The following is a 9,691-nucleotide window of genomic DNA, read 5'->3' as shown; positions in this document are numbered from 1 at the left end:
CAGAATGGAGTACAGTCACAAGTGGAGTACCACAAGGATCTGTTCTGGGGCTGTTGCTGTTTGTCATTTATATCAATGACCTAGAGGAAGGCGCAGAAGGGTGGGTGAGTAAATTTGCAGACGATACTAAAGTCGGTGGTGTTGTCGATAGTGTGGGAGGATGTAGCAGGTTACAGAGGGATATAGATAAGCTGCAGAGCTGGGCTGAGAGGTGGCAAATGGAGTTTAATGTAGAGAAGTGTGAGGTGATTCACTTTGGAAGGAATAACAGGAATGCGGAATATTTGGCTAATGGTAAAGTTCTTGAAAGTGTGGATGAGCAGAGGGATCTAGGTGTCCATGTACATAGATCCCTGAAAGTTGCCACCCAGGTTGATAGCGTTGTGAAGAAGGCCTATGGAGTGTTGGCCTTTATTGGTAGAGGGATTGAGTTCCGGAGTCGGGAGGTCATGTTGCAGCTGTACAGAACTCTGGTACGGCCGCATTTGGAGTATTGCGTACAGTTCTGGTCACCGCATTATAGGAAGGACGTGGAGGCTTTGGAGCGGGTGCAGAGGAGATTTACCAGGATCTTGCCTGGTATGGAGGGAAAATCTTATGAGGAAAGACTGATGGACTTGAGGTTGTTTTCGTTGGAGAGAAGAAGGTTAAGAGGAGACTTAATAGAGGCATACAAAATGATCAGGGGGTTGGATAGGGTGGACAGTGAGAGCCTTCTCCCGCGGATGGAAATGGCTGGCACGAGGGGACATAACTTTAAACTGAGGGGTAATAGATATAGGACAGAGGTCAGAGGTAGGTTCTTTACGCAAAGAGTAGTGAGGCCGTGGAATGCCCTACCTACTACAGTAGTGAACTCGCCAACATTGAGGGCATTTAAAAGTTTATTGGATAAACATATGGATGATAATGGCATAGTGTAGGTTAGATGGCTTTTGTTTCGGTGCAACATCGTGGGCCGAAGGGCCTGTACTGCGCTGTATTGTTCTATGTTCTATGTTCTATGTGCTGGTTAGGTGAATTGGCCATGCTAAATTGCCCTGAAGATGTGTAGGATAGGTTAAGCAGTTATTGAGATAGGCCAGGGAAGTGGGTTTGGCAGGAGTGCTCATTTGAAGGGTTGGTGCAGACTCGATGGGTCGAATGGGCTCCTTTTACACTGTTGGGATTCCATTTTTAAAAATGACTCAGAGATTTCTGGAGATCACTCCAGTTGCACCCTCAGGATGGAGGAAGCGCTGGGGTCCATCCTGTGGCCTTGCACTAAAGAGACTAAGGGGTTCTCCAGTCCTTCTGGATCGCCCCCTCCTAACACATCAAAAGGCCAGCACGGCAACATCTGTGACACCAGAACATTGGCTGGGGCCTTCTGGCTCAAAGCCTCCCCAGAGGACGACTGCAAAGGCTATCAAAGGCCACAAGGTGCGGAAAGCACCCACCTCTGATGTGCATCCTGGGGACACACCTTAACATAGCATTAGATCATGGAGGATCAAGACGTGTGAGGAGCAAAGAGTGGGTACAGGTGAGGTCACTATCTGTAGCTGGAGAGAATGGAAATCTGTCACAGTAGAATGTTCACCAGTAAAACATTTCACAGCTGAAACATGTCATGCCTCTGCCATTTTAATCTGCACAATGAACCTACCCCTGTCCCCTTGTCACAGTGGTCCAACAAAAGCCCCTGATGCAGAATCCGTCATGAGGATGGGCGCGCTGTCAGCAGAAAGACAGGAGTCAGAATTAGTCAGAACCTGAGGAGCATCACAGCTTTCCTCACACTCTCCTGCCTTGTATAGTGATCTGCTTGCTGACAGCACTAACAGTGATGTTATATAGACCCTGGCAGGGGGGAGCAAGGTGCCCAGGAAGGGTGGGACAGGGTGGTCGGGGAAGGGACAGTGTTGTGCGAGGGTGAGGGTAGAGCTGACCATTACACAGCCTCATCTCATGTGAATCTAGAGACAATGAGGACCTCCCTGGTCCTCCTGGCATGTTGAATCCTTGCCGATGCCTCTCCATCCTCTGGCACCTCCTTGGCTCATCCTCCAGCCCCATGTTGCTCAACTGGTCCTCGGCTTCCTGATCCATAGACCACAATCATTAAGATTAAACAACAACACCTTATCCACGATAGTCCTCAATACCGAGGCCCCGCAAGGCTGCACATTTAGCCCCCTACTATACCCGCTATAAACTCATGACTGTGGCAAAATCTGGCTCCAACTCCATCTACAAGTTTGCTGATGACATGATCGTAGTGGGTCGGATCTCGAACAACAATGAGTCAGAGTACAGGAGGGAGATAGAGAAGGGCAGCACGATGGTACAGTGGTTAGCACAGCTGCCTCCCGGCTCCGAGGTCCCAGATTCGATCCCGGCTCTGGGTCACTGTCCATGTGGAGTTTGCACATTCTCCCCGTGTTTGCGTGGGTTTCACACTCACAACCCAAAGATGTGCAGCGTAGGTGGAATGGCCACGCTAAATTGCCTCGTAATTGGAAAAAATAAATTGGGTACTGTAAGTTTATTGAAAAAAAAAGGAGGGCGATAGAGAACCTAGTGGCAATGTGTAATGACAGCAATCTCTCCCTTTAGCAAAACTAAGGAGCTGGCCATTGATGTCAGGAAGTGAAGTATCGTACACACCCCTGTCTCTAGCAATGATGCCGAGATGGAAGTGGTTGACAGCTTCAAATTCCTAGGTGTGCACCTCACCAGCAACCTGTCCTGGTCCACCCATGTCAACGCTATGACCAAGAAAGCACAACAGCACCTGTACTTCCTCAGGAATCTAAGGAAATTCAGCATGTCCACATTGACTCTTAACAATTTTTACAGATGCACCATAGAAAGCATCCTATCTGGCTGCATCACAGCCTGGTATGGCAACTGCTCCGCCCAAGACCGTAAGAAACTACAGAGAGTCCATCACGCAAAACCGCCTCCCATCCATTGACTCTGTCTACACCTCCCACTGTCTTGGGAAAGCGGGCAGCATAATCAAAGACCCCTCCCACCTGGGTTATTCTCTCTTCTATCCTCTTCCATCCTCTTCCATCGGGCAGGAGATACAAAAGTCTGAGAACACGCACTCATAGGTTCAAAAACAGCTTCTTCCCCGCTGTTAATCCAGGACGCGCGAATTATGCCGAAGCCATGACTCGACTCAAGGACAACTACGCACAGAAAACGAACACGCTCCTTGCCAGGCACGCACTCGCCACTCGCTCTCAACTCCCTGGTGAGTCCATAGAAGACTTCTGGCAGGCCCTAATCCCACTAGGCCGGGACTGTGACTGTCAGGCCATTACAACCACGGAACACTCAGACTTCCATGTCAATCGACCAGCCTCGTCGGCATAACCTGACCAACGCATCCACCAGAGTGAAAGTCGATGGACATGTAACCTCCTGCCTGCTGGACTCCGGGAGCACTGAAAGCTTCATACACCCGGATACGGTAAGGCGCTGCTCCCTCACGATACACCCCGCCAACCAAAAAATCTCCCTGGCCTCCGGATCCCATTGCGTAGTGATCCGGGGGTACAGTACGGTCACACTCACTGTCCAGGGCGTAGAATTCAGCGGCTTCTGCCTCTACATCCTCCCTAACCTCTGCGCTGCACTAATCCTCGGCCTGGACCTCCAGAGCCTAACTCTGAAATTCAACGGGCCTTTACCACCCCTTACTGTGTGCGGTCTCGCGACCCTAAAGGTCGACCCACCTTCCCTCTTTGCCAATCTAACTCCAGATTGCAAACCCATCGCCACCAGGAGCAGACGGTACAGCACCCAGGACAAGATCTTCATCAGGTCCGAAGTCCAGCGGCTGCTTCGGGAAGGCACCATCGAAGCCAGCAACAGCCCCTGGAGAGCTCAAGTGGTAGTATTTAAAACTGGGGAAAAACACCGAATGGTCGTGGACTACAGCCAGACCATCAACCGGTACACGCAGCTCGACGCGTACCCCCTCCCACGCATAGCTGACATGGTTAACCAGATTGCGCAGTACCGGATCTTCTCAACGGTAGACCTGAAATCCGCCTACCACCAGCTCCCCATCCGTAAATCGGACCGTCCATACACCGCCTTCGAGGCAGACAACCGCCGATACCACTTCCTTAGGTCCCCTTCAGCGTCACAAACGGGGTCCAAAGGGAGATGGACCGAATGGTCGACCGGTACGGGTTGCGGGCCACCTTTCCGTGCCTAGACAATGTCACCATCTGCCGCCATGGTTAGCAGGACCACGACGCCAACCTTGCTAAATTTCTCCACACCGCTACTCTCCTAAACCTCACTTACAACAAGGAGAAGTGCGTGTTCAGCACAAACCGCTTAGCCATCCTTGGCTATGTGGTCCAGAACGGAGTTCTGGGGCCCGAACCCGACCTCATGCGCCCCCTCATGGAGCTCCCCCTCCCCCATTGCGCCAAGGCCCTCAAATGCTGCCTGGGGTTCTTTCCGTACTCCGCTCAGTGGGTCCCAAACTATGCGGACAAGGCCTGGCCACTCACACAGTCCACCCAGTTTCCCCTGACGGCCAAGGCCCAACAGGCCTTCGCCTGGATCAGAGCTGATATTGCCAAGGCCACAATGCACGCTGTAGATGAGACACTGCCCTTCCAAGTAGAAAGCGACGCATCAGACATTGCCCTTGCCGCCACCCTTAATCAGGCAGGCAGGCCCGTGGCATTCTTTTCCCGCACCCTTCATATCTCAGAAATTCGGCACTCATCTGTCGAAAAGGAGGCCCAAGCTATCGTTGAAGCTGTGCGGCATTGGAGGCATTACCTGACCGGCAGGAGATTCACTCTCCTCACTGACCAACGGTCGGTAGCCTTCATGTTTAACAACACATAGCGGGGCAAGATCAAAAATGATAAAATCTTGCGGTGGAGAATCGAGCTCTCCACCTATAATTACGAGATTATGTATCGCCCCGGCAAACTCAATGAATCTCCAGACGCTCTATCACGAGGTACATGTGCCAGCACACAGGTAGACCGACTCCGGGCCCTGCACGACAGCCTTTGGCACCCAGGAGTCACACGGTTGTACCACTTCATTAAGGCACATAATCTGCCCTACTCCGTCGAGGAAGTAAGGACAATCACCAGGGACTGCCAGGTCTGTGTGGAGTGCAAGCCGCACTTCTACCGGCCGGACCGCGCGCACCTGGTGAAGGACTCCCGCCCCTTTCAATGCCTCAGCGTGGACTTCAAAGGCCCCCTCCCCTCCACCGACCGTCACATATATTTTCTCAGTGTGATCGACGAATACTCCAGATTCCCCTCTGCCATCTGTCATGCGAGAGTGCCGTTAAGAACTGGATGTTTAAGCAATGTACCTTTAAGAAAGCAGTGATGTCATAGAGTGGGTGGAGCTCAGATGAGTTCAGCCATTTTGAAGTTTCAGTTTTGAAAAGTGCCTGGCTGGTTTTGCTGAGAGCAGTTTAAAAGTGCCTGGCTGTTTTGCTGTGAGCTGATTAAAAGGAGAAAGCCAGTTTGAGACAGCAGCTTGAGAAGTTCTGGTTTGCTGTGAGTTGCTTGAGGGGAAAGCCAGTTGGAAAAAGCAGTTTGTGTGTGTCTGTGTGTTTCAAGAGAGCTGCAGGAAGAAAGCAAGCTGCTGGAGCTGAAGTCAACCAAACCATAAAACAGGAAATATATATATCCTTTAACCTGATGTGATACTGTTTAAAGGTGTTAAGTCGCTTGGAAGTTTGAAGGAACAGTTTAAGGAGTTATTTACTGTTACAATATTTTCTGAGTTATCTTTGAAGTAAGGGGTGTTAAGAGATCCAATGTTTCTTTAAGATGTTAAGTTGAGTTCATGGAATAAACAGTGTTTTGTGTTTAACAACCCATGTGTCCATAATTGTAATCCCACACCTAGGGAAAAAGCCGTGTGCTAGGAAAAGCAACAAATCCATTAAAGGGAGAGGTTGGTTGAACTCCATGATACATTTTGGGGTTCTGAAAACGCCTCACCCATAACAATTGGGGGCTCGAGGGGGATAAAAGTTTATCTATTGGATTGGCCTTTGTGAACTTAAAAGCAGTGAAGGATTGTTGCTTTTCCGGTGTGGTATTTTAGTTTAAGTGGGGAGAGTGTTGTGAACAATGGCTCTTTCGGAGGCTCAGAAGCTTTTGGGGTGGAGAATGTTACACGTAGTACTTTACGGACAGAAATGAAAAGCAGACTGTTAGATTTGGCAAGAACATTGCAGTTAACATTATCTGACAAAATGCGAAAAGCTGAAGTAATTATGGCGGTGGTTAAGCATTTAAAGTTGCCTGAGGTAGAGTTTGACTCATTGGAAATGGCAAAAATTCAGTTGCAAATTAAACAAATGGAACATGAGAAAGAATTAAAGCGGCTTGAATACGCGAGTGAGAGAGAGGAAAAAGAAAGAGAAAGAGAATGAGAGAGAGAGGAAAAGGAAAGTGAAAGAGTGAGAGAGGAAAAAGAAAAGGAGAGAGAAGAAAGGAGAAAAGAAAGAATAGCCCTAGCAGAACAAAAAGAAAAAGAAAGGGAGATACAGATCAGGGAAAAAGATAAAGAGAGGGAGTATGAACTTCAGAAATGGCCATGAAACATGACAATCAGTTAAAATTGGTAGACGTAAAGGGACACGTACAGTTGGAGGAGATGGATGAGGATAATGAGACAGAGCGTCATAGTCGAAGACGTGGTGAGGATCTATTTAAATATGTTCAAGCATTGCCAAAGTTTGACAAGAAGGAAGTGGAAGCCTTTTTCATTTCATTTGAGAAGGTAGCTAACCAAATGAAATGGCCACAGGACATGTGGGTATTACTGATTCAAACAAAGCTGGCAGGTAGAGCTAGTGAAGTGTTTGCATCACTACCGGAGGAGGTATCTGGAACGTATGAGGAGATGAAGAAATCCATCTTAAGTGTATATGAGATAGTGCCTGAAGCTTACAGACAAAGGTTTAGAAATTTAAGGAAAGAATTTGGTCAAACATACATGGAGTTTGAAAGGCTCAAACAGAGTCATTTTGATAGGTGGATAAGGGCTTTGAAAATAGACCAAACGTATAAAGCTCTCAGAGAAATAATACTTTTGGAGGAGTTTAAAAATTCAATTCCTGATGTAGTGAGAACTCATGTGGAAGAACAGAGGGTTAAAACTGCGAGATTAGCAGTGGAAATGGCAGATGACTATGAATTAATTCATAAATCAAAGACTGGTTTCCGACATCAGTTTCAGCCGGTGAGGGATAGAAACTGGGGACATGAGAAATACTCAAGTGGTAAAGGTAAAGGTGATCTGATGGAGACAATAAAGAGAGTGACCTCAGATTAAAAAAGAAATCCAGGAGGGTGGAAAAGAAATGAAAAGTTTCAAATGTTTTCACTGTAATAAACTAGGCTTGTAAAGTCATGGTGTTGGTGGTTGAAGAAAAGCACTGGGAAGGCTGATGTGGTAAAACAGGATAAGACAGTGGGGTTTGTTCGAGCAGTAAAGAAATGCCCAAGGGAAGCAAAGGAGGTGCAAACGATTGTACAGCCTGTTCAAGAAGTAATTGTTAAGAAGGTGCCAGATGTATTTGAAGAATTTACTTGTGTGGGTAAAGTTTACTCATGTGTATCAGGAGGAGCAGGTAAAGAAGTCACAATTTTAAGAGATACAGGGGCTAGTCACTCTTTAATGGTAAGAGATGAGGAATTATGTAGTTTGGGAAGAATGTTGCCAGAAAAGGTGGTGGTATGTGGAATTCAGGATGAGAGGAGTAGCGTTCCATTATATAAGGTAAGGTTGGAAAGTCCAGTGAAGAGTGGTGAAGTGGTAGTAGGAGTAATAGATAAACTATCTTGTCCAGGAATACAGTTTATCTTGGGGGGTACTGATATAGCTGGATCGCAGGTGGGAGTGATGCCTACTGTGGTTGATAAGCCAGTGGAAGATCAGTCAACTGAAGTGTTGAAGGACGAATATCCTGGGATTGTTCCGGATTGTGTAGTAACAAGGTCGCAAAGTCACAGGTTAAGACAAGAGGAGAAATCAAAGAGTGAAGATGAAGTTGAAGTGCAATTATCAGAAACAATTTTTGATCAGATGGTTGAAAAACAAATAAGAATAAGAACAGGTGGAGGATGAGGTGGATATTTTTAGTTCAGGAAAATTGGCGGAGTTACAACAGAAAGATGTAGAAATAAAACAGATATATCAGAAAGCATATACGGAAGAGGAATCTGAGAGTATACCAGAGTGTTATTACCTTAAAAGTGATGTCTTGATGAGAAAATGGAGACCTGTACATATGCAGGTGGATGAAAAGTGGGCAGAAGTTCATCAAGTAGTATTGCCGGTAGGGTATAGAAAGGAGGTGTTGCGAGTTGCACGTGAGGTACCAGTGGGAGGTCATTTGGAAATAAGGAAAACTCAAGCTAAAATCCAGAAACATTTTTATTGGCCTGAACTACATAAAGATGTAGATAAATTTTGTCAATCATGTCACACATGTCAAGTGATAGAGAAACCTCAAGCAGTGATAAAACCAGCGCCCTTAATACCCATTCCAGCATTTGAGGAACCTTTTACAAGGGTCCTAATCGATTGTGTAGGACCGCTTCCTAAAACAAAAAGTGGGAATCAATATCTTTTGACTGTAATGGATGTGTCTACTAGGTTTCCAGAGGCCATTCCATTATGTAATATTACAGCTAAAAGGATTGTGGAGGAGTTACTTAAATTCTTTACTAGATATGGACTACCCACAGAAATTCAATCGGATCAAGGAACAAATTTTACTTCAAAGTTATTCAAAGAAGTTATGGATAGCTTAGGAATAAAAGAATTTAAATCAACTGCGTACCATCCAGAATCGCAGGGAGCGTTAGAAAGGTGGCATCAGACATTAAAGACAATGTTGAGGGCGTATTGTCAAGATTATCCAGAGGATTGGGATAAAGGAATTCCATTTGTATTGTTTGCAATTAGGGATGCACCTAATGAGTCTACCAAATTTAGTCCTTTTGAACTAATTTTTGGTCATGAGGTAAGAGGATCACTTAAATTGATTAAGGAAAAATTGGTGGGTGAGAAATCGGAAATTACATTATTGGATTACGTGTCAAATTTTAGGGAATGATTAAATAGAGCAGGTGAATTGGCTAGACAATATTTGAAAGTTGCACAAAATGTGATGAGACGGGTAGCAGACAAGAAATCCAAAGTTCGTAGTTTTGCCAGTGGGGATAAAGTTTTAGTGTTGTTACCAGTGGTAGGGGAGCCTTTAAATGCTAGGTTTTGTGGACTGTATTAGATTGACAGGAAATTAAGTGAGGTGAATTATGTGGTAATAACACCAGCTAGAAGGAAGACTCACCGAGTGTGTCATGTGAATATGCTTAAAAGGTACTTTGAAAGGGAAGGAGAGAAAAAGGAGGTTTCAATGATTCTAACTCAACATGACGAACCAAATCCAGATGACTGTGAATTTGACATACCTCAAATTAAATTGGACAGCCACTGGGAGCGAGTGTCCTCCTCCTCCACGAGGTGCCACGTCCGTGATGACGTGGCACAAGTGCCATACAATCTCCCTGTTGGGACGCAGTCTCCTGCAGCATATGCCGCCCGTCAGCTCATTGAACGATCGACTCCCGTATACAATAGCACATTGCTAGCCTCCCCTTCTGGCCCCCTCCTCAACTTG

This window comes from Scyliorhinus torazame, chromosome 5 (assembly GCF_047496885.1).
Source record: "Scyliorhinus torazame isolate Kashiwa2021f chromosome 5, sScyTor2.1, whole genome shotgun sequence".
NCBI lineage: Eukaryota > Metazoa > Chordata > Chondrichthyes > Carcharhiniformes > Scyliorhinidae > Scyliorhinus > Scyliorhinus torazame.
The sequence above is the reverse complement of the archived record's forward strand: the minus strand, read 5'-3'. Positions refer to the sequence as shown.